This window comes from Pleurodeles waltl, chromosome 12 (assembly GCF_031143425.1).
Source record: "Pleurodeles waltl isolate 20211129_DDA chromosome 12, aPleWal1.hap1.20221129, whole genome shotgun sequence".
Classification (NCBI taxonomy): Eukaryota; Metazoa; Chordata; class Amphibia; order Caudata; family Salamandridae; genus Pleurodeles; species Pleurodeles waltl.
This window is the reverse complement of record NC_090451.1, coordinates 233,207,012-233,231,861: the sequence shown is the minus strand read 5'-3', so window position 1 is coordinate 233,231,861 and position 24,850 is coordinate 233,207,012. Positions and strand designations below refer to the sequence as shown.

At 42.3% G+C, this 24,850-nt stretch overlaps 1 protein-coding gene across 5 annotated transcripts in view; it reads right to left on the bottom strand.

Annotated features, from left to right (window-relative positions):
• The window catches only part of PMFBP1 (polyamine modulated factor 1 binding protein 1), an 881,291-nt gene that overhangs the window by 577,581 nt on the left and 278,860 nt on the right, over positions 1 to 24,850 (bottom strand). The gene's annotated exons all lie outside the window — the stretch shown is intronic.

The window sequence follows — 24,850 nt, the reverse complement described above, 5'->3', positions numbered from 1 at the left end:
TTTATGGTATTTCTTTATTTTAACATTTCTGTCTGTATTTAGCCCTTGTTATTTTTTGGCCATCTTATTAGTAATTATCCATCTTTATTTTGTGGTTTGTGAATAAGTGGTATAAAAAATGAGACATTTCCACATTTATTTAAATCAGTGGTTCCCAACCTTTTGACTTCTGTGGACCCCCATTTTATCAATACTGGAACCCAGGGACCATCACACTGAGTCATTACTGATAGCTGGGACCTAATATTATTAAATTTTTTAAGCAGTCGCGGACCCCCTGAGGCGGCTTTGCGGACCCCCAGGGGTCCCCGGCCCACAGGTTGGGAACCACTGATTTAAATGATAGACATGCACTCCTACTTTAATGTCTTGTTTTCTAACAAATTCAGAAGCCAATTATAGACCAACACTACACCCACAGATGCATATTAGCAATTTACTACAAATATATTTTAACACATACCTGTATTTAAAGATATCTTAACCTGTATTTTTAACTCCCCATACTTGTCTATATACGCATCTGCTGTATTGGATTTCATAACATACAGCTTGGGAAGTAATTTATTGGAAGCACAATTTTAAGTATTTTTCCGCTTATAAAAATAAATACAGACCAGAAGCACATTGTTTTCTATCTGTATTTATCTGTAAAAATCAGTAAAAATAGAAAACGGGGAGCTTTATTTATATTGTAACTAAAATTTGTTATCACCCTTTATACGTTCTTTTTTGTGTGACCCTCAAAACCTGCCATTCACTACAATGTATTTGAATGGGGTGCTATCATGTATTTTGGTTCAGAGATGGCTGCCATCACTTTCTGGTTGAAGTGCTGCCAGCCAGTCAGATCTCACCATGGGATCTGTGCTAAGGTTCCACCCAGATATACAAATGTATTTTTCCTTTAATATCTCAAAGCCTACTGAACAGATTTACACCAAATAACAAAAAAGGCATGCTTTCTGGATTATGGGCTACTGTGCTGCCAAAGTTGGCGTAATTCCATTCAGTGGTTCTGGCTGCAGTTGGGTCTGAAATCTCTATGGAAATTAACATGGGAAACACACTTTTTTGAACCCTCCCTTTTCTCAGCCCCACCTGACGGATAACCCAGAAACTTTCCATGCACAAGATCGAAGAGGATAAGTCAATAAGATTCGTGAAACGGCATCACAGATATACCCAAGCCAAATCAAGTAAAAACACCTTTCCTATACCTATTGGTGACCACTTGTAGGTAATTAATTTTATATATATATATATATATATATATATTGTAAGAAAATGTCTCCTTGTTGCAGTTACTCCCCCACTGTTTGCCTGATATTGATGCTGACTTGGCAGTGTGCTGGGACCCTGCTAACCAGGCCCCAGCACCAGTGTTCTTTCACTAAAAATGTACCAATGTTTCCACAATTGGCACACCCCTGGCACATAGGTAAGTCCCTTGTAAATGGTACCAGTGGTACCAAAGGCCCTGTGACTAGGGAAGGCTGCAGCATGTGTTTGGCCACCCTGAGGAACCCCTAACCTAACACATGCACACTGCCATTGTAGATAGTGTGTGTTGGTGGGGAGAAAAAGGCAAATTCGACATGGCACCCTCCTCGGGATGCCATGCACACAAAATACTGCCTGTGGCATAGGCAAGCCTCCCCTCTAGCAGGCCTTAAAGCACTAAGGCAGGGTGCACTATACCACAGGTGAGGGCATAGCTGCATGAGCACTATGCCCCTACAGTGTCTAAGTCAATTCTTAGACATTGTAAGTAAAGTGTGGCCATATTAGGTATATGGTCTGGGAGTTTGTCAAAACGAACTCCACAGTTCCATAATGGCTACACAGAATACTGGTAAGTTTGGTGTCAAACTTCTCAGGATTAATAAACCCACACTGATGCCAGTGATGGATTTAATAAAAAATGCACAAGGGGGCATCTTAGAGATTGCCCCCTGTATTTTACCCAATCCCTCAGTGAAGGACTGACTGGTCTGTGCCAGCCTGCCACTGAGGGACAAGTTTCTGACCTCCTGGGGTGAGACCCTTTGTACTCTCTGAGGCCAGAAACAAAGCCTGCAATGGGTGGAGGTGCTTCACACCTCCCCCCTGCAGGAACTGTAACACCTAGCAGTGAGCGTCAAAGGCTCAGGCTTTGTGTTACAATGCCCCAGGGCACTCCAGCTAGTGGCGATGCCCACCCCACCAGACACAGCCCCCACGCTTGGCGGCAAGTCTGGGGAGATAATGAGAAAAACAAGGAGGAGTCACCCCCTCAGCCAGGTCCACCCCTAAGGTGACCAAAGCTGAAGTGACCCCCGCCTTGGAAAATCCTCCATCTTGTTTTGGAGGATTTAGCCAATAGGAATAGGGATGTGCCCCCTTCCCCAAAGGAAGAAGGCACAAGGAGGGTGTAGCCACCCTCAGGGACAGTAGCCATTGGCTACTGCCCTCCAGCCTGAAACACACCCCTAAATTCAGTATTTAGGAGTGACCCTGAACCGAGGACTTCAGATTCCTGACGACCTGAAACAAGAAAAAGGACTGCTGACCTGAAAGCCCCGCAGAGACGACAACTGACTTGGCCCCAGCCCTACCGGTCTGTCTCCAGACTCAAAGAACCTTCAACAGCGACACATCCAGTGGGACCAGCGACCTCTGCCGACTCAGCGGACTGCCCTGCACCCAAAGGACCAAGAAGCTCCTGTGGACAGCAGCTCTGTCCAAGCAACAAAGAAGAAACCAACTTTAAAGGGACTCCTGCCTCACTCCGGAAGCGTGAGTCCCCAACACACTGCAACCAACGCCCCCGGCTTGTGTTCGGAAGAACCAACACTGCAGAGAGGACCTCCAGGCGACTAACGACGTGGACACCTTGAGACGACCTCCCTGCATCCCCACAGCGACGCCTGCAGAGAGAATCCAGAGGCTCCCCCTGACCGCAACTGCCCGGTAACAAAGAACCCGACGCCTGGAAGAAGCACTGCACCCGCAGCCCCCAAGCCTGAGAGAAACCAGCTACCGGTGCCGGAGTGACCAGCAGGGGGCCTTTATTGTTGCCCAGTCGGTGGCTGGCCCGAGAAGCTCCCCTATGTCCTGCCTGCATCGCCAGAGTGACCCCTGGGTCCCTCCATTGATTTTTATATAAAACCTGACACTTACTTTGCACACTGCACCTGGCCGCCCCTGTGCCGCTGAAGGTGTATTTTGTGTGCCTGTTTGTGATCCCTCCAGTGCTCTACAAAACCCCTCTGGTCTGCTCCCCGAGGACGCAGGTACTACCTGCTAGCAGACTGGAACCGGAGCACCCTTAGTCTCCATAGGCGCCTATGTTATTTGGGCCCTACTTTGACTTTTGCACCTGACCGACCCTGTGTTGCTGGTGCAGGGTGTTTGGGGTTGCCTTGAACCCCCAATGGTGGGCTGCTTATGCCCCGGAGACTGAACTTGTAAGTGCTTTAATTACCTGCTAAACTAACTTGTATTTACCTCCCCCAGGAACTGTTGATTTTTGCAGTGTCCACTTTTAAAATAGCTTATTGCCATTTTTGCCAAAACTGTACCTTATTGTTTTACTTCAGAGTTCCATACTTACCTATGCCAAGTACCTTACAATTTATGTATTTACTTAAATTCTGAATCTTGTGGTTTTAAAATAAATTAAGAAAATAATATTTTTCTATTAAAAAAACCTATTACCTTGGAGTTAAGTCATTGAGTGTGTGTTCCCATTTATTGCCTGTGTGTGTACAACAAATGCTTAACACTACCCTCTGATAAGCCTACTGCTCGACCACACTACCACAAATAGAGCATTAGTATTATCTATTTTTGCCACTATCAACCTCTAAGGGGAACCCTTGGACTCTGTGCACACTATCTCTCACTTTGAGATAGTAAATACAGAGCCAACTTCCTATATAAATACACACACACACACACACACACACACATATATTTTATGGTACAGGCATTTTTAGGATTTAAGGGTGGGTAAGGGTATTTGAGAAGCAGGGGTATGTTTAGGATGGATAAGGTTATTTGAGAGAGAGTTTTTTTTTTTTTTGTTTCTTTTTTTTTTTTAAGAGTTTAGTGTGGGTAAGGGTATTTGGGTGGCAGGGTAATTTTTAGGGTTTAGAGTGTGTAAGGGTATCTGGGCGGCAAGGTTATTTTTAGGTTGTAGGGTAGGTAAGTTTTTTTTTTTTTTTAGGGTTAAGGAGTGGGTGAGTAAAGGGGTCGATAGGGGAATATATATTAATGTAATTATATTCCTCCAGTTCGCACCAATGCTGCCGCTCATTTCATATAGCGTTTGCCGTGTTACGTGAGGATGCACTCATGGGCATATTCTAACTCACAAAATCTGCGCACTCACGGAGGTCTGGAACCTTTTAAATTTATTGCCACAAAAACAAATGTGCACACACAAACACACACACACAAAATGTTTCACTTATTTGGCACATACTTAGTATTTTCTTCTGCGTCGTAAAGGCATATGCATGGTAATGACTTGTGTGGTAAAGGCAATGCGTAGTAAAGGCATTTCATGGTAATAGACGTTTGGTAAAGGCATGCATGGCAATGGCATGTGTGGTTCCGTCAAACATCCAAGCATTATAATAGTATCACAGACAAAGTACACAACTACTTGAGGATTCAAACAAAATATGGATAAGGACAGCAAGGTAATATTCAAGAAGTGGCAGGTACCATCGTAAATAAAGTCTAAATAGGGACACAGTACATTTGCTGTAGGGAAATAAAAGCAGGCTTGACTTTCGGCTAAGACAAAGGGTTGTTTACAGCCTAAAACATGCAACTTTAGGAAGTCTGAGGCAGCATAATGACCTACTGGCTGCATAGAAAATGAAAAACATGACCAGGAGGAGCAAGACAAGGAGAATGGTCACATGAGTCTGCCTCATCTTCCAAGGTTCCTGTGATGCTATTGATTATGTTTGACCAATGACTTTGTGTTTCACCACTGCGCATATTAGTTGCTCAATGTTCACCAGTAGCACATTATATGTTTTGTTCAGTTAAGCCGCCTATTGGCTTTGACATTGCATTAGCCATTACTTTCTGTATTCAGTTTAGCTGCCTATTGGCTTTGACATTGCATTAGCCATTACATTCTGTATTCTGCCTATTGGCTTTGACATGATATTAGACATTACATTTTGTATTCAGCTCAGCTGCCTATTGGCTTTGACATGATATTAGACATTGCATTTTGTATTCAGCTTAACTGCCTATTGGCTTTGACATGACATTAGACATTACATTTGATATTTAGGTTAGCTGCCTATTGCCTTTAACGTGGAGTTAGACATTGCAGTTGAGAATCCAAGCTGTATTTTTCCAAGCTGTGTTTTTTCCACAAGATGAACCAAGATGTTTTCTTCACACCAGACTAGACCTGATAAGAGAGAGTACATTTGGTGTTTTCCTTTCTGCTCAGGCTTGGGAAGAGGAGAAGTCTAGGAGATCTGGCCAGTCTCTAAAGGCTTGCGTAGTTTTCCCGAGTCTGAGAGGAGGGGGCACGCTTTTGTAAGGATGGCTCGGGGCTTCAGAGAATTAGATTCGAATCTGCCTGACTTCGGACTGGAACTTGGTGCCAGTTGCCAGTCTCCCGTGAGCGTAGATAATCTCTTTCTCGCAGTTGACCGGAGTCATCAACTTGCAGACCCCAGAAAGATGAAGCTGTAAATAGTTTCTCACACGGTGAAGTATTTGTTTTGCTTTGCCTTATATATATAACCTGCTGTGTACATTGCAACTGAGAAGTACTGAGATATATTTTGTTTTCATTGCTGCAATACTTTTACTCATTTGAACGTGTGCTTGAAATCTATTAATTCGTCTCTCACGAACTTGTGGGTGGGGAAGAATTAACAACAATAAAGGTCTTCTTTGAACTCAGAAGTGCATTCCAGATATGTTCTGTAAGCTCTGATACGAGATAAGTAGGAAAGCAGAACCGTTCCCAACCGTGAATAAATTACTTAAATACAGAAGATGCTGCTGAGTATCATTTAAGAAAATCTAGGCCTAGGGGCTGTGAGCTTTGTCTCAGAGTCCTTGAACAGTTAGTGGTCTCTGGCAAATATCTGTGCTCGGCCTGTCATTTACCACAGTTGACAAACAGACTCTGATACTACTGTATGGCAACTGAAAAAAAAAAACACTGTTTCATCTGACCCTCCAAAATGCAAAAGAAAAGTTATGCTTTTAGGAAACGAAAGAACAGGGCCAAAGTCTTAGTTCGAGCATCCAGTTAAGAGTGACTCCTAGGCTCTGGTGGTCACTGGCAAGGGGTGGGTTTCTGTTCAATGCAAGACCTGCTACTGTTTAACTGGGCTTCATTTGCCAAATCAGAAACAAGGGGCGTGCTAGTGCTGGAGGTGAGCCAGCTACAACAGTAGGTCTCCTGCGGATAATAAACATTTGGGATCCGTGTCTCGTGAACAGCTGGATGCTACTTAAATTTGTAGGTGCTGGAAGCATTCAGTGATTTCCAAAATAATTTAGGGAACTAGGATTAGGGACAGGGTACAGTCACGTCTTTAAACCACTGCAGTTCCAGAACCACAAAAGCCAGGGAGATAGTTAATATGGTTCCAGGACCAGGGAGATATGCCACATTCAATAGGAAACTATTTTACTATGTCCAGGAATGTTATGGGGCATGTCAGAGTGATGCAGGCCTCTCCACATTCACAGAGTCCTTAGGTCCTACTGGCCAATGTCCTTGTGGCTCAATTCATAGAAAACCTCCGTTCAAGCTTTAGTCTGATGGTCATTTCTTCTCAAGTTTTTGTTCCAGGTCAGCGTCTACATGCACCAATGATGTGCAGTTTCATCTTCTACTAGGGCAGGTATCAGATGAGTAACAAGCTTGATTTTATCCTGAGTGGAAAAACAGTAACTTGCAGAATCCTTTTACAAGTTGGACATCTAAGCCAGCACTGAAGATTTTCTTCAGATGCACACACAAACGCAACCTACTGGTTGTATAGCACTAACAAAGTGGTCTGTATTTATCTAAATCTGAGCACACTGGCACTAACACCAGGGCTAATCAGAATGGCGTAATATGTTTAAAAAATCATAGCCCTAGCTAAGACAGCATCTTTAAAGAAATTCCTCTGGAATGTCTCAAAGAAAGGAAAGGCATCAACTGGATAAGAAAATATAGATTCCCAAGGGGGTGGTGCCCACTCCATGAAGAACAGTCTTTAGGATTTCCATACAATCATTGCCAGAGCACAAAGTAAAAAGTCCAGATATGGCAGTTGGATGCAAATTTGGCTTCGTACAATTCAAATAATGAGGATGGTCATCAAATTTTCAGGCAGAGGCACTAGAAAGCACAACTAATTGTGTTCTATAATTTGCGTCAGGCAGGACGTTGGGGAGTATGGATGCTGCTGCAAGAAAACTGTGCAGGAGCAAAACTGCTGCAGGATTTCTGAGGTATTGCCTCAGGGGCTGCTCCAAGCACAGACTAGGGAATGGTATGACCAAGTACAAATTCCATATAAAATGCAGAGCACAGCACTCGTACATTCTACACTCACATCCTGTGAGAATAAAAACTACACACATCTCATTTTATTTACATAGTTTTGTAAAGCACAACCCAGATCATATGAGGGTTGGAAAGCTGAACAACAGTAATACGCTACAAGTATAGCCAATATACGAGAGCGGATCAATTTACACAGTGTCACAAGGCTACACAAGTGCAGTAACCGAGCAAAGTACAATAGAGCAACACGGGTGCAGCATAAGAATAAAGGAACAATACGTGTAGAGAACCTATGAAATATGGTGTAGTTGTAAACAGAGCTACCAGGGAACAGTCATACACAAATTAGACACAAATACAATAAAGCAGATCTGTCAAGAGTTTGAACTGTCAAGCAGGGCATGAGGTACCCTGTATTCTTACAGCATATTCTCATTGTATTCGGTAAAATCATAAATTGTAAACAATAAGTAGTAATATTGTATCTTACAAAATCTGTATATAAAGCCCGAACAAACTATCCAGTGTGGTAAGACCTTGAAAGGTAAAACTGCTTATGAACTGACCAGGACATTTACATTTGTCTTTAGTGACTCTTAAGTACAAAGATTTTCAGTTAACCCTGAAGATGCTGACAGTAAGTACCTTCCTATAGGAAACTGTCAGAGTTCCAGAGCTTTGTAGCAGCTCTGAAAAAGGATTGTTTTCAAGTCCTGGGTTTCATGAATGGATGACATTACAGGCACAGTACTTTTACTTCTCGGCATACTTGCACCTCCAGCAGTCTTACGTTTCCATCGAAGATATGCGCATGTATGACAAGTGTGTTTAGATGCAATCAAGAGGCACAAAGAGGTTTGGGGTGCAAAACCATGCTTGGTGTTAAGAGACTCAAACACATGCTTGGTGCAAGAATGCAATACCGACATATGCATATGTGGTAGGCAGCAAAGAAACAACTTAATTAAAAGAAAAAATAACTTAATCTAAGGATCTGGAATTGGGGACAATTAGTATAATGGCTGAAAAGAAATGGGTTTCAGAAGGAGGACAAATGGTGGGGAGTATGTTGGGTAGAAAAGCAATTTGATTTTTCTTTACACCACTTAAAGACAGCCATTGAGTACATCATGTTTAAGGCCCCACTCCCCACGTTACATCCTTAATACTTAAGACACTATTTGCTAAACATTTATTATTTCATAGATTCTTCTAATGTCTTTGTGTCCTATGATTTTCTTATGTAAGACAAGTGGGCTTGTTGGCACTATATAAAACACTCACAAAATGTATAAAAACACTAGTTGACTCCGCTAATTCAATGAAACCCAAATTTCTTCTAATCACAACTTCCATGTTCTCTTCCCCAATACAAGACTGACTATCTGCACTTTCCTCACTCTGGATTTGTATGACAATTCTCCTGGTGAGATCTATGGAGTTCAAATGAATGTAGGAAATCCTTAAAGACATTTGATGTCAGGAGCTATGATACTATGATTACCAACTCCCTGCTGTAAATGATGAAAGGAAAAGTTACTTATTTGGTAATCCTAGTTCTTCATTGTAGGAACCTTCACTGAAGTCATTATGGTCAAATTATTCCCGTCACAATGTGGGCATTTGGAACACTTCCTTTCCAAATAGCATTTTGATTTGTAGGAGGTGAAAATCTGCCATTTCTTAAAAGGAGGTGCAATCTCGATGGCTTACGCAGGCCAATCTATTTTTTCTGAATTTGTTTCCTACTCATTTTTATTTAACATATAGGACAACATTGCCGTACCAAATGTCAGAACTGCTGTAAAAGAAAAAACATAACTCAAAGGGTAGATATAACATGAAGGAAAATAGTCAGATAGGTTTAATTTAAAGATATGTTGTAGACGTTGTGTTCTTTGGGGGGGCTGCAGCTTTTATATTGCAGCATGCCTTGTACTGATAGTTTCCTTACAGGCGCCACTCTTTTTTAAGAATGCATCTAAATTTATGGTGACAAACTTTTCTTGCCATCCAAAAGAACAGACTAGGGAGGGGGGAGGGCTGTTTATGAACTCAATGAAGATTTCTCAAAAGCAGAGCTAACAATACAAGTAAATCTCCAGTGTAGTGCATAAACGTAGACTAGAATAGCACACTCACCCCAAAAGTTTTGTAATATCCAAAGTTCAACTACAAGACAATCAAGAGAGCTTGGCTCATTAGACGAACCTTAAAGGTTCACCAGGCAGCCAGATCAACTACAGTTTCTGTTCTACAGCCTGAGTCTAGACAGTAAAGCTTGGTAAATGTATTGAAAAGCCACTTATGTAGCTGCTCTAAATAGGCCTAACCGTTGGACATTTCTCAACCAAACAATGCTACCTCGTTTCTCTCCTGTAGAATTTTCTCTAGGTCTACCAGGTTTACTGGCCAGCTAACAGCACAATGAAGTACAAGTAACTACTTATATGACTATGAATTGTTTAAGAGCTGATTAAATCTTCAAGATTTTTGGTTTGCTGAAGTAAAATTGTAGAACTTGCCTTATAGCTAAGGAGCATAGATATCTTTCTACAGGACAGGGTCAATGAAGAAAACCAGCAAGGAGATGGACTGATTTATATGACAATCTGAAACTACTTTCAGTAAGAACGAATGATGCATTTTCCTCATAACTACATAGGAATGCTTTAGACACCACTGTTGACTTAACAGGAAGTTTGTTTACTCAGCATGCTGATGTAATTGGCCGCTATCAAACCTGTCTTTCACGAGAAATGCAGCAATGACTCTTTATGTATCAACTCAAAATGAGGGGTTATCAATTAAAATAAAATTAGACTGAGCTCCCAAGGTGCAGAATACTGTAATTGAAGAAGTTTTTTTTCAACACTTCTAAAATTATTTTGATGAATGGGATTAAGAAAGCCCTTTGAGCGGGAGCATTCCTGTAATCTGCAACGACTGCTAAATGTATTTTGTTTGAAGGCAACTGTAACAATGGCTGAGCAAGATGAAGCAGGTATGGGATTACATCCTCATGGGAGACTGGGTCATGGGTTATGATGTTGGCTCCACAAACAAAACATTTTCTATTGAAAGACATAAAATAATCTTATGGATTTTAATGCTTTCAAAGTGTCCATGTATTCCAGCTGTAGAATTAGTTGTCCATATCGTATGACTTCAGAGGCCGCGCTGCCAAACTCAAAAGCTTCACATGGGGTGGTACAGTTGGCCTTGCATCCTGGACAACATACACATTGTGTGAAAGTTTCCTGTGTAGCCTTAGGGACAGGTTAAAATCTGAAAACCACCACTGCCCTGGCCACTTAGAAGCAATGACTATCATCTTGTCAATTTCGGTTCACAGCTGGATACAATGATAGAGGTGGCAAAGTGTGGAGAATTTCTCAAACCACCCTATGAAAATGCATTGTACGAGGCCCGCACTCTGGAGACAAACTTTTGTTATTTTGCATTTTCAGATGTTGCAAACAGGTGTACTTAAGGAATCCCAATCTGAAAAAATGTCTTATAGCACATCATCATTTTAACACGTGTGGTTTTATGCAAACAATAATTTAAGAATATCTTCTTGAGAGCTTTAAGGCCTGAAAGGAATCTACTTTAATGGGATTATACCTCATCAAGAGCCATCTCTAAATAGCTTGCACTTCTAAAAAGATAGTGCTTGATCTGGTGCCCCTCTGCTTGATGAGACAGTGCATTGTGGTTGTAAGGTCTGTCTGGAATAAGATTTTGATCTATGTCAGAGAGAGACCAAGCAAGCATTTATCACAGTGGTCTGTGAAGTACAGATCCTGATGCAAAAAGACCCCTTTTACATGACTGGAACCCTTGCATTTTGTCTTTCCAGGTGTCCTCCCACGGAGACCAATGATCTTCCAAACACTGCTGTAAAGTTTTGTGAAGTCTTGCATTTGGGACCATGAAAATGCAGGAGGCCATAGAGCAAAATATATCTGATGAAAAGCTGGAGCAGAGGTCTGAATATGAAAACATTTCTCTAAAAGAAGCACTTCTCCTACCTTAGTTATCTATTTGGCTGCTAGATACATTAAAATCTGTACTTGAATCAATGTGAATTCCTGGAAATTGAACTGACAGCCCATATGATTTAGCTGAACAATCAGTGAATTGAAGTCTTGGAGCGTCTTCCCCGCAGTGTAATGCTTTATTATCCAAACACAGAAATAGGTATAAAGGAATATTTTCTATCTACACAAAACATGCAAAAGCTGTCTCTACTGATGTGCACTCGGAAATGGTCTGATGTGCTGACATCAGAATGAAACAGATAACTGTATGCTAGTAGTGAGAGTTGCCTGAGAACCTTAGTCATTTTCTCTACACCCTGACTACTAAAATGTGCCTCCTACAGAGCCACTGAACGTATCTACTTAGCATAGGACAAATTTTATGAAAATGCAGCATATAAATCCATCTGTTTGAGATCAAATATCAGTCTGGGCTCTTTTTTTAGCCTTTTTGCAATAATAGGAAATTATAGGAAATTGGGTTACTGGTTGGGGGGGAACCCTACTCAAGCAGCAACCACAATTTTCTTGTCAGGGTGAAATACAAGCAAACCCCAAATTATCCCGTACTCAACCCTCTAGTAGCTTGGAACAAAAGCAGTCAGGCTAAACCTAGAGGCAAGGTGTAAAGTATTTATGCAGCACATCAAACAGTAAAAGTGAAAACACAACACAAGAAAAATCCCACACCAATTTAGAAGTGTACAATAAAATGTAATAAATTATTTGAAACCAAAATGACAAACATTCAATTAGTTGAAGAGGAGATATTCCATTTTAAAGGATTATGTAAAAAATAGGGCCTAAAAGCAGACGGTGGCAACTATGCTTGTGTCAGACCAGGTCTCAGTCAAGTTCAGGCAGACCGTGATGAACACAGGATGGCTACAGGGGCCAAATTAAGTTTACAGAAAAAAGTACCTTAAACCCTAGTTGCTGAGCTTTGAGAGACCCCATGTTGAGGATGTGTCACACAGCAGTGGTTCCGAGGAGCTGTGGGGCTGCAATGTGAAGTCTTGCATTGAGAAGGCGTGGCGCAATGGCGGCTCCAAAGAACTGCGGGGTGCTGTGTTAGGGATGTGTCGCACAGTGACTGTTCTGATACAGAGCTGTGAGGAGATGCATTGCGCTGAGTTGGTTCTGCTCAAAACCCACAAGAGACACCATAGGAGCAGAGGCCGGAGCCATCGGCGTGGAACCGGATGGGCCTCTTCCAACCCTGTGGGGCACGAAGGCTCCCTGGAGGGGTAGTCTCACTCAAATACATGCCACATGGTTTCGTAAAAGTATTTTTCCTGAGCAGGGGTTGCTCCGGCTCCTGGAAATGGAGGGAGATGCTCAGTTGGACCTGGCATCGATTCTGCTGAACTGTGCCTGGAACATCGATGTTCCGAAGATGTTGCGTCAGCCGACGGACTAGGCGAAGTCAAAGTCCGTTTAGACTTCTTCTTTTTGTACCTCTTTTCCAAGTGCCCCAAGGACCTCGAGTGGGAAGAAGAGGACTTGGGGCTCCTGGAGCGGTCCTGTGACCTTCTCCTCGACCAGGATCATGACCTTCTAGGAGTCGCACCAGATGGCGTTGACTGCCAGAATGCAAGCAGCATCAGGGACAACTACCTCAAAGCTTTCGGTGCCATGGCCTGTCAGTTCGAGCATGACTGAGTTGTGGTTGCGCTCAACAACATAGGCAGACAAGGTGAGGGTCGGTAACTGACATGGCATGGTGACAGGCGCCACATGGCTTGAATCCTACTTTCCTAGATGACATCTCGACACACTATAAAAATACTTGAAAAACTTCAAAACAAGCCTTTCAGAAAAAGACAGTTCTCTCTGGATCTGCGTTAACTGGTGCGGGAAAAAAAGAACTGACATCTGCGCCTGGATGACACCTATAAAGGTGACCACAAAGTCACATCCGCCGCCAAATGGAACCGAATAGAGCCACACGTTGCACACGCATGGGTAGTGTCCAAGCAAAGGTTTCCGGAACAAGTCGGACTCCTGGGGGAAAACAAAGGTAAGGAATCTGCAGCTACGAGTCTCCATCACATCGTTAGTTAACAAAAACTGATACACATAATTCTGAGCAGTGTCAGAACCTTTGCAAAATGTAATCAGTCACCATTCAGCCGCTGCTAGATATATTGAGGTGTTAAACTTATCCTAATGTAGTGCAAACTTTGGCTAGACACTTAACAGCTGTTAAAATGACAGACTAATGAAATAATACTGCTAAATGTTGTGCCACATGATGCCACATAATTTCCCTTTCTGAGCTGCATGATTTTATCAACCACTGCCCCATAATTTCAATGGCCTGTGTATAACAACAGCTGCCATTTTTTATTCTTCTTTCAAAAGCATGCAGCACAGTGGGCTTGTAGTTTTGCTTATAACGCAGCAGTGTGGGTCCAAAGCTCCAGCATGTGCTGTTGGCTACAGTGTCAAAATTGGTCTAAGGTGTAATGCATGTCATTAAGGCACTTTTCAGCTAGGTTTAAAATAGTTATGAAATCATCTAGTCCATTCCAAAAACTATTTTTTCACACCTAAAACCAAAGTAAATTCAGTTCACATATTTTGCAAAGGTCAACTCTCTTTCATTCAAGTCATACATTAAAAGAAGCATTGCAATGCAATTTGTTGTCTTTTTTTGTCATGGAAACTTTAACCCCTTCTCTGCCAGGCCTTTTTTGGCTATTTAGGGCAGTTTGCACTTAGGCCTGCATAACTTTTTGTCCACATAAGCTACTGATGCCAAATTCACGTCCTTTTTTTCCAACATCCTGGGGACTGAGAGGTACCTAGAGTTTGTGGGTTCCCCTGGAGACCAAGAAAGTAGCCAAAATACAGTGAAAATTGTATTTTTTAAAACAAACGGGAAAAAGGGCTGCAGAAGAAAGCTTGTGTTTTTTCCTCTGAAAATCGCATCAACAAAGGGTTTGTGTTGCTAAAATCACCATCTTCCCAGCTTTCAGGAACAGGCAGACTTAAATCAGAAAAACACATTTTTCAACACACTTTTGGCATTTTACTGGGACATACCCCATTTTTACAATAGTTTGTGCTTTTAGCCCCATTCCGGTTATTGACAGGAATCGGTGTGAAACCACTGCTGGATTCCCAAACTGCTAAACATTTCTGAAAAGTAGACAAAATTCTGAATTCAGCAAGGGGTCATTTGGGAAACCTACAAAACCCAAACATTTCTGAAAACTAGACATCTGAGGGAATCCAGGAAGATGCAACTTGCATGGATCCCCCAATGTTTTCTTATCCACAATCCTCAGCAAACCTCAAAATTAGCTAAAAAACTAAAATACAATTTTTACCACATTACTGGGTGAGATCACCACACCGGGACAAATTTCCTACCACCAAACGTTCCCCTCAGTCTCCTGGTAAAACTGATACCTCACTTGTGTAGGTGGGTCAAGTGCCTGTGACAGGGAAGAGCCAAAAACATGTCGAAAATGAGGGGGAACCAAAGCGGGACCAAAAGGGCAGTTTGGGAAAGAAATGTTTTTAAGTTGACAAGTGGGACAGAATTTTTATTGGAACAGATGCGACAATGTTGGGTGGTCGGAATTTTGTGGATTCCTGCAGATTCCGGAAGGTTCCATCACAAAAATGAAGGAAAAATGCATGATTTCAAGCAAAGTTGAAGGTTTGCAGGGCATTGTGGGTAAGAAAATGGAGCGGGTGAATGTGAAGAACACCACCCTGAACCCACCCAGATGTTTCGTTTTCAGATTTATCTAGGTCTCATAAATTTTTATACATGGCAGCGTCCCAAAAAGTGCAGCCCTCACCATTCCAAGGGGGACGATTTTGAGTTAGACAAGCTCTCATGGCCCAAATGTAAAACCAGAACCCAAAATAATCAAATGTCCTCATGCTTGCTGTGGGATAAGATGTTTTAGTGTGCAGAGGGAGAGATGAAAGACTGTTACCCCCTTCAGTTAGGGTGGGGGCATAACCATGCCCATACTGGTTGGTAGCCACCACCCCGTTTTTTTTTATTTTTGTTTTTTTGTTTTAATTCCCTGGCATCTAGTAGGCTTTCTGGGGAGTGGATTGGGGTTAATTGACCCATCTGCCCACCAGTGGGCAGAACAACTTTGTCTCGATTTTTTTTTTTGGGGGGGGGGGGGATGGGGGGCCATGGCCATAAATCCACCCTCTTCTTTTGAAAAAAAAAAATCTTCCCTGGTCGGAGGGGGTAGATGGGCCTTAAAAAATAGGCCTTACAAAAAATAGGCTGATCTGCCCCCAAGGAGGGCAGAAATGGCCAACAATAATGTGCCCCATGGGGAGCAACCCTTGCCCAAGGGGCTGCCCCCCACCAAATAAAACGCACAGACACACACACATGCCAATCCCTGGTGCCCAAGTGGTTTCTGTCACCCCAGGGGCAGATAGGACTACTAGAAATAGGGCGATCTGTCCCCATGAGGGTCAGAAATGGCCTAAAATACTTTTGCCTCCAGGAGAGCGATCCTTGCCTAAGGGGTCGCTCCCCTTGCGTGAAACTGACTGTTGTCTAGTGGTTTCTGCCCCCTGGGGCCAGATTGGCCTAAAAAACATAGGCTGGTCTGCCCCCGGGGGGGGGGGGCAGAAATGGCCTAAAATAAAATTGCCCCCCAGGGGAGCAACCCTTGCCGAAGGGGTCACTCCCTTTGTGTGAAACTGACTAAAAAAAACTTTTTTTTAAACTGGCGTCTAGAGGTTTCTGCCCCCCCCCCCCCCCACCGGGGACAGATTGGCCCAAAAAACATAGGTTATGGCCAAAAAATAATTTGCCCCCAGGGGAACGACACTTGCCTAAGTGGTCGCACCCCACATGTAAAAAAAAAATAAAAAAATGTATCCCTGGTGTCTAGTGGGTTCTGCCTCCCAACCCCTCCCTCCCCCTCCCCCCCATGCCGCGGGCAGATCAGCCTAATTAAAATAGGCCGATCTGCTCCCAGGGAGGGCAGAAAAGGCCTAATAATTAATTGTCCCACTGGGAAGTGGACCTTGCCAAAGGGACCACTCCCCTTAATCATAAAAACACAAAGAAAAAAACAAAAACAAAAAATCCCTGGTGCCTAGTGGGCATTTCTGCAGCCCGATACTTCACTGGATGCAGGATGAGCTGGTCTCGTCCTCGGCATCATATCTGAAAAACGCCTTTCTCGCATCTTTCTTCCACATATATTATAGTGCAATCTTCTTCCACCCTTCTCTCGTGGCTTTCTTTTCTCTCCCACACGCTTCCATTTTCACTCAAACGCTCTTTCGCGCCCTTGTCTCGCAATGAAATGGTCCTCTCAAAAAAAACATGCACCCATTCCATTCTGTCCTTTAAATATTCCTTTGCCCACAAACACTATACTTGTCTTTCTCACACACTTAACCTCTCTTGCACTGCCTTACCTTGCCCATATCATTCTCAACACACATTTCCTGAAGGGGCGGGGGGACATTTTGCGTTACCCAAGTACCATACACCATGGGTGTAACAACGGACCCCTGCGGTGCAGGGTGGCCCTCATCCTTCAGATGAAACCCTAAGAATATCTGAGAGATGTGGGAATGTCGTGAGCCTCTCACCACATTCTACTGGGGGGGGGAGGGGGGGGGGGCATCATTTTGCGTTATGCCAGCACTGCACACTATGCTCATTGCGCTTAGTATGTTATCTCTGTGACCAAACACTCCAAACCCAGCGCAGTACCATTCCCAGACACATCTGCGTCGAGCTCAGCCTTTCACCAGGTGGCACACAAACATCTGTGGAAAAAGGAAAACAGCACGAACCTGAACCCCCACAACCCAACCAACGCTCGCAGACTTGGAAAACAACAGCCTTTTTTTCAGTGACAAGGATGTGGCGTCTTTAGAGCAACCTTCGTAACCCTCAGCGCCCGTTTAAGTGGAATCACTCGGGCCATATTTCTGATGCTCTTTTCAGAAGCAATTACTTCCATGCCATTTCTATAGACATTCAGAGTGCGCCGGAGAGATCTTGATTATCCGCCCCCGTCCCTTTCTGCCCGCTCCCTCCTCCCGCACGGAAGCCCACGCCTTCCGAAGTCGAGTATTAAACAAAGAGGCTGCCAGTGGCTCGTCGGCGGGGAGCGACGCGGCCAGTGTTATGCAGAGCTCGACGCCACGCGCCTCTGTTGTGGCTCTTCCACATAGCGCCTCTTTTCTGTCAATCGAGGCCTGGCTGAACCAATTATCACAATTTGGTTAGTCACAAAAGAAGCCACTAAAATTGGACCTGTGCAATGTATGCTCACGAGTAAACAACAGTGTGAACCCAAACCTCATATACATGGACGTGGAAACTTACACGCCACACATAAAATAACACACATACGTAGCATATACAATTAAGCACTACAGATTATATACGCACTAGGAAAACACTATATTTCATTTAAATACCCGCACAATGCACAAATACACGGGCGCTGTACAGGGCCACGGGAAGCGTTTCCTATCTAAAACCGGCACTATAAAAATGCTTTCGCCGCTTAATCCATAATGTGCAGATTTCAACACAAAACGGCAACGTAAATAGAACGAATGTTACTAAAATTATTTAAACAAAAAAACAGACGCGCCGCATGTACCGCCGTGCAGTGGTGAACCATTTCCAAACGTCAACTCGTCACCTTGTAACAGCCTGTTGCTGTGTCAAGGTGTTGAACTGGTTCCGATGAAGTGAAACGTTTTCCGATACAGCGTTACTGTGTGTTACAAACAAAGACTATCATAATATTACCGCCACAGAATGCCTTTGGGTGTAAACTGTAGTCAACCCCGCCGCATCATTGTTCTCCGTTGACGGTTACAGCGGCTGTGACATGCAAACATGTCTGAACCAAGAGCAAAGCAAAGGCGCTGGCCCAGCCCATCAAAAACACGGGGGGCGTCGGAGGCAGTCAGGGGGATGGAGACTGTGGACCTCTGCGCAAAGTGACATGAGCACGGCGCCTGACTCGCACACAGAAAGAAGGCAAAAAAGCTTTGAATACAACGTCCCACACCTGTAAATCCACTCAATAATGAAAGAACCTAACGAACATCAAAACATGAATGCATACAGGCTCAAAGGAGGGAAGTTTCACGCGTAGAACCAGTCGGGAGGCACTACCGGTTACACCCCACGCACCTGTTAAACTCGCATAACAGAGAAATCCTTCTCCTCACTCGCAAATTGGGAAGTACATTTGAGCCAGTGCTAACTTATAAACGTAACTTAAAAGTTTTTCTTCTTTCCCAACCTTACAAAATAGGTAGAAGTGGTAAAGAAAATCCACACCTGCTAAGAAAAATATGGGTACAATTGCTGCTAATACAGTAATAAGGTGCTAACACAGGTCACACTTTCACTACCAAAAAAGTGCAATGTAGGCCACGCCCAACAAAATCCAAAAAGTGGTCTGGAGCAAGGACAAGAACAAGGAGAAATACTGCATTAAAATACTGTTGTACTTTGTATCTTTTCATTATAATACATTTACAAAATAAATGTACTACATTATTATGCAGTATTTCTACTTGTTGGAATATATCTTGGGTGTGCTCCAGATAAAAAAAATTCTTCATCTCCAACTCCTTCATAAAAGCCACTTAACTTTAAGCTTGACAATACAGTATCGTTATCTTAAATGTGTAATCTAGCTAAAAAGGCCAATTTTTACCTCGACCCCCCCCCCCCCAACCTATCTCCAAATCATGTGAAAATAGCGCAGATCGCCCAGCTCACGGAAAGCATCTTTCATTCCACAGCCCGACTTTATCTTTGCTAAGAGAAAATTTGAACACATATCTGCGATGAATAAGTTACTTAAGTAATGCTCTTTCTAATCAATAATGCTCTTTCTGCCCAATACTCTTCTGTAGACTCTTCACCTTTTGAATGTTACATGGGTGCTAGACTGGATCCGTAAACTTCCCAGCAATGGTTTCTGCATGCCAATAGGAGGTACTATTGGACTCTGCAGAGACCTTGCCTCACTTCTGGAAGTGACAGTGAGGAGCCATATATAGGCGCCACCTCTACACGCTGATGTCTGTTTACCATAAGGAGTTAGACGCAGATCATCAGTAACAGACTGCACACAATGACAGTGTGCAGAATCTAACTTGGAAAGCAATAAAACCCTAGAAGCTCACTCCTGCAGTGAGGAATCTGTGGTAAGTAGAGTATCCACTAGAAATAGCACCAATGAAAGTAAGCAATTTGTTCTTCTGAGGCATACTTCTAACCATAGATTCCTTAACTTTTGAGTAGATACCATATCAGTACATCCCAAAAGATGAGGGGTCTAGTGAGTAGGCATCACACCAGGAAATCCTGCAGGACCGAGCAGGCAAAATGTCCCTCTCTGTTAGCCTGTGAATCAAGGCAGAAATGTCTGGTGAAGATGTGGACGGACATCCCTGATGTCGCCGGGCAGATGATGAGCACTGGAACACCACTGGTTAAATCTATAGTAGTGATTGTAGCACTAGTAGAATGAGGTAAAAGGCACCCAGGAGGCAAAGGTTCCAGGGGCTTACCTTACCCACTTTGGGCATTTTCAAGATGGATAAAGTCTTCATTCACATTAAAGTTTTGCTCACATGGCTCAGCATGTATGTGGGGAGTGTACTTTGGAAATCCGAATGTCTTCCCACATCTAACACTAAAATCCAGTGTGAAGCAGGTCCCGAACCCACAGCAAGCTTGGAGGCAGAAGTCTAGCCGAACAAACGCAGAGTTTTCCAGCAATCAGACAGCAGATACACAAGAACTGCGGATGCTTTAAAGCACTGAACCATTTGGATTGAAGTCCGTGACAGTGTGGGAGCCGGAGTCCCACTGTCTATTTTTCATTGCCCATCTCCATTATTGAGTGTTCAGGACTATAAATTCTGAGGTCTAGTCAAAGGCTTGCTTGCATACTTCAGTTCTGAGAAGTTCCGTTAAGCGCAGATATGGGTTCTGCCTTCGAGGCCAGGATCATAGAATTTCACAGTCTGAAGCCTTTATCTCCTAGAAATGTCCCAGCATGTTTTGGCTTCCGGGAGGATTGCTGAGCGATGTAGCTGACTGGAGATTGCTGGATGAGATTTTGTGGGGTGAACCTTTCCATGTACTGTGGATTTTTTTGCCAGCAAGCCTGAAGTACTGTAGATAGTATTTTAAACTTCATTCTCTAATCTGGGTGATATTAGTGTATCATCTGACAAAGATAGGTAATGCAATTTGATCAGCACTTTTTAGGGTTTTAGACTTGCACTATGCTTGAAGCTTTACTGACAGCCACTCAAGAAAGAAATGTAGGGTTAGACATGCTCATAATGACTATGTGCCAATGGGTGTCTTAAAGGGTGAGTGCCCAAGTCAATATTGTTATATATCAACAGGGATAACGTTTGTTGCTATGCCAAAGGACACTGTGTTAGAAGTCAAAATGAGAGTAACTAATATCATACCTACATATGCTTTCTGAAGCAAATTATTTGATCAATAAGATATTTAAAGACTAAAGACAAATTTATTTCTGTGGTCTATCAACAGCCAGGGAAATTGTTTCAATGCTAGGTTTTCAAGGTCATGCTTTTGGAGGTTTAGGTCTGACTGTATGATTCCGGAGTTGTTGTATTTTTACAATCACAGTTTCAGGCGCCCAGCATAGAGCACGTTAAACTAGTCCAGATTTATCAATACTGAGACTTTTGTTATAACCAATGAATACAACGGAGTAATGTTAGGAATTTCTGTAGTAGTAATAGGTGTAAATATGTATGCCCTTGACTATAGCACTGTTTTGGGTTGAAAAAGAAATGTTAACTCAAATGCTTTTTACATTCCTGGATGCGTGTGGTGACCTTGCCAACTTTTGTGCTCATTTAAATTATATGAATTTCTAGTCTGTTTCACCTAACACGAGAATCACCATCTCTGTCCTTGCATCTAGAAGCTCACATGGGTAAGGAAATCTAAGATTATCTTCTGGCATTCCATGGGTTTAATCTCTGATGATCGCCAACATGGCTTGGATACCTGTTGAGGGTCTGAATCATGACTGATAATTGTGTAAAAGCTGGTCTTGTTACACATACTTTTATGGATGCTAGCTTTAAGGTTGGTCTTTGAAAGGAGGTTAATGTAATGGGTTTGGACCGATTTACAACCTGAAGTAGTTGACCTGGTGTCCTTTGCTTGAAACATTGGCAGTCATGGTTGCTGGGACAATAGTGTACCTTGTCAGATTCCCTGGCTGATGAGTTCAGTTCAAGAGCATAGTTCATAGTAGTTCTTTTTTGCTCAAAGAATGTATTTTATTTTTGCATGAATCAACAAATCAAAAGTAAAGCAGTCAGATTAAAGTAATCTGTGAACAGAGAAAGCATGTTCCATAATAAAATTTCAGATACACAGTGCTCAGAAAAAAGTATACAACAGTAAGTAGCTATGGAGCAACCAAAGAAGCAATGAAAATCAAGCTGGATCTATTGTCTGATGTTGGTACATGGAACATGTTAATAGCGAGAATAAGTGTAGGCTGTTCTAAACATCAAGAGGCACAGCAAAGTGTAACGATGTTCAGAATTTGTGCAGTTACAAAATTGTGCATAGGGGGTTGTACACTATTTATCCAGCTCACAAATTCAAAGAAGTGTCCTGTTATGGATTCATTAATCTAGTTTGTCCCAGTTAGGTCTTCTAGGCACTTTCCATGGAGATCGTTGTAAGGAGATATGATCTGCTCCTCTTATAAATGAGAGCCTTTCTTTCCAAGTGGAAAATGATACACTATTGTTTTTTGCCGATTTATACGCAAACTTAGGGCAAGCATTAAGTCTAAGAGGTATTTGCCAGTGTCCTGATTAAGTTGTGGATCGGGTGGATCTGCAAGGAGATATATGAATTTTTTAGGCTGTACCTTGAAAATATCTTTGACACATTTCAAAACATCTTTACAAAAAGGTTTTCATGTATGGTGAATTTCCTATGTTAGCAATACCATTCCAACATGGAGGTTATTTTTTTTTCTTATTTTCAGCTTATGTAGACATTGGGGGGTGCTAAAGGTTTAGTGTATTAACATACATTTGGTTTGTGCTAAGGAGAGGATTAATTTATTTGTAAACCAAGATTTCCATATCAATTTCCAGTTTAATGGTTGATTTAATTCCAGGCATTCACATTCACATTTTTGTTGTGTGTTATTTGCAAACTTGGTTGATTTTTCGAAGATTTTTGTTTTAGGTTTTGGAGACTCATGGCCATTCCTGTTTAGGCTGAGAATAAATTGAATTATCGATTGATCTCTGTCCATAACTGGTAGTTTATTCAGACAAGATTTCAATTTTAAGAACATGTATTTCTAGAATTCAATATCCTGTAACACAAATGTTTCCCGTAATGAATGTTAAGGATTTCTATTTAATCCTATTTGTCTAATCAGTAGAATGCCAAGGGAAGTCCATTCTGGCCAGTATAGAGTTTTGCAGTTCAGTTTGAGTTTAGAGTTCTTCCATATAGGATTAGGTCACTGGAATAATGCAATTCTGCGGGCATGGCTTTTTTTCATTCAAATATGGATTTGCCACATAATTCATCATCTGCTGTATAATTTGCAGATTTTAGTAAAAAAAAATGTTGTTTCTAGCTTAAAGAGATCTAAAGATACTAAAAACGAGGCAATGTGTTCGGGTGCAGAGGAAGGCCTTTCACAAAGATGAACTGTTCATCTCAAAGATGAACTGTTCATCTTTCTGTGCCTATTTCTCTATTTGGTGGTTAAACTGGTACTAATGTGGTGAAATGTTTGGCCAGCCAGTATTACCCTGGGTAAAAATGATAAAATAATGACATACTACCATAAAAAAATGTGCAGCATTATGCTGCATAATTTGCCTTTTCTTGCCGCATAATTTAGTCAACACTGTGACATAATTTGGTGCTCCCCTGATGCATAATTCCAGTGGCCCTGTATATAGATGTCATGTTAGAGGTTCACATTACATTTCTAGAAGAGTCTCTAGTCCTAAAAGGCTTTCTTAGTATTATCTAAAATATATTTAGAATGCTGGTATTAGATATGGATCTAGAAAGACATGATATTGGATAACAAAAGAGTAATATTGCATTTTACTGTTTGATTCAACCATTTCATGCCTTGTTTGAAAATAACATTTGTTTGATAGTTTTTAAGGACTGCTAAGTTAACTCCCCCTAATTATTTTGGTAGCCTTGGTTTCTTTAAAACAATTATAGAGCATTTTTGTTGCCAGAGCAAAAGATAGTGTCTAATTTGTGTAGGAAGTCAGCAAAGAGCTATAATGAAACCATACTTACAAGGCAATTTCACAATATAGGTTACCATCACCTTTATGATTTAAATCCTCCCCCATCAGGATAAAAAGTTTGAGGACTAATTATCTAGTTAGTCTGTGAGTTTTTGAAGTGTTAACGAGTCATTATAACTAACTGTATCACAAGGTTTTTAGAGAATTCAATCCCCTGGTATTTTATATAATTATGCTGCCAAGCCAGAGCCGATTCACCCACTAGATCTTTTGTTTCCATATTGTTTATTAACGACTTCAGAATTACTGCAATTGACAGTGTAACCAGAAATGAAGGTGAATTCCTCTATCATGTATGTTAGAGCTTGAACTGACAGGGTGTCTTCAGTAACAATTACGATATCACTGACATATGACGCAGACTACACAATCAGGTCCTTAAATGTAATGCCTTGGATCTCTCAATGGTTCCAAACCCAATGCCCATTCGCCAGCTTCTGCAGTACCACTGCAGACTTCATCGTCCCCTTAGTCTTAGAATCCAAGGTGACTTTAGCTTCCACATCGACGACCCCAACAACAACACCGCAACCTCCTCGACATTGTGAGCTTCCTTGGATTAACCCAGATCGTCCACAACCCTATGCACACTGCGAGATACACGCTGACCACCATCTTCACCTCTAACAGCTGTGTCACATACAGCCACGTCACTGAACTCACAGGAACTGACCACTCTGTCGTCCACTTCAACATCTCTGCACCGACACCACCAAGACATCCAGTGCCCCTGCCAGGCATGGAGCAAAGTTTCAGAGACCAACTGGACTGACGCCCTTAACACCTCCAGCTCCGCCACCCACCTATAACAAGGAGTGAAGAACTTCAGCGCCTGGATCACCAACTGAGCTGACAGCATCGTCCTCGTAAAAGGCAGCATCTAGAGAAAGCTCTCTACAAAGGTCAGCTG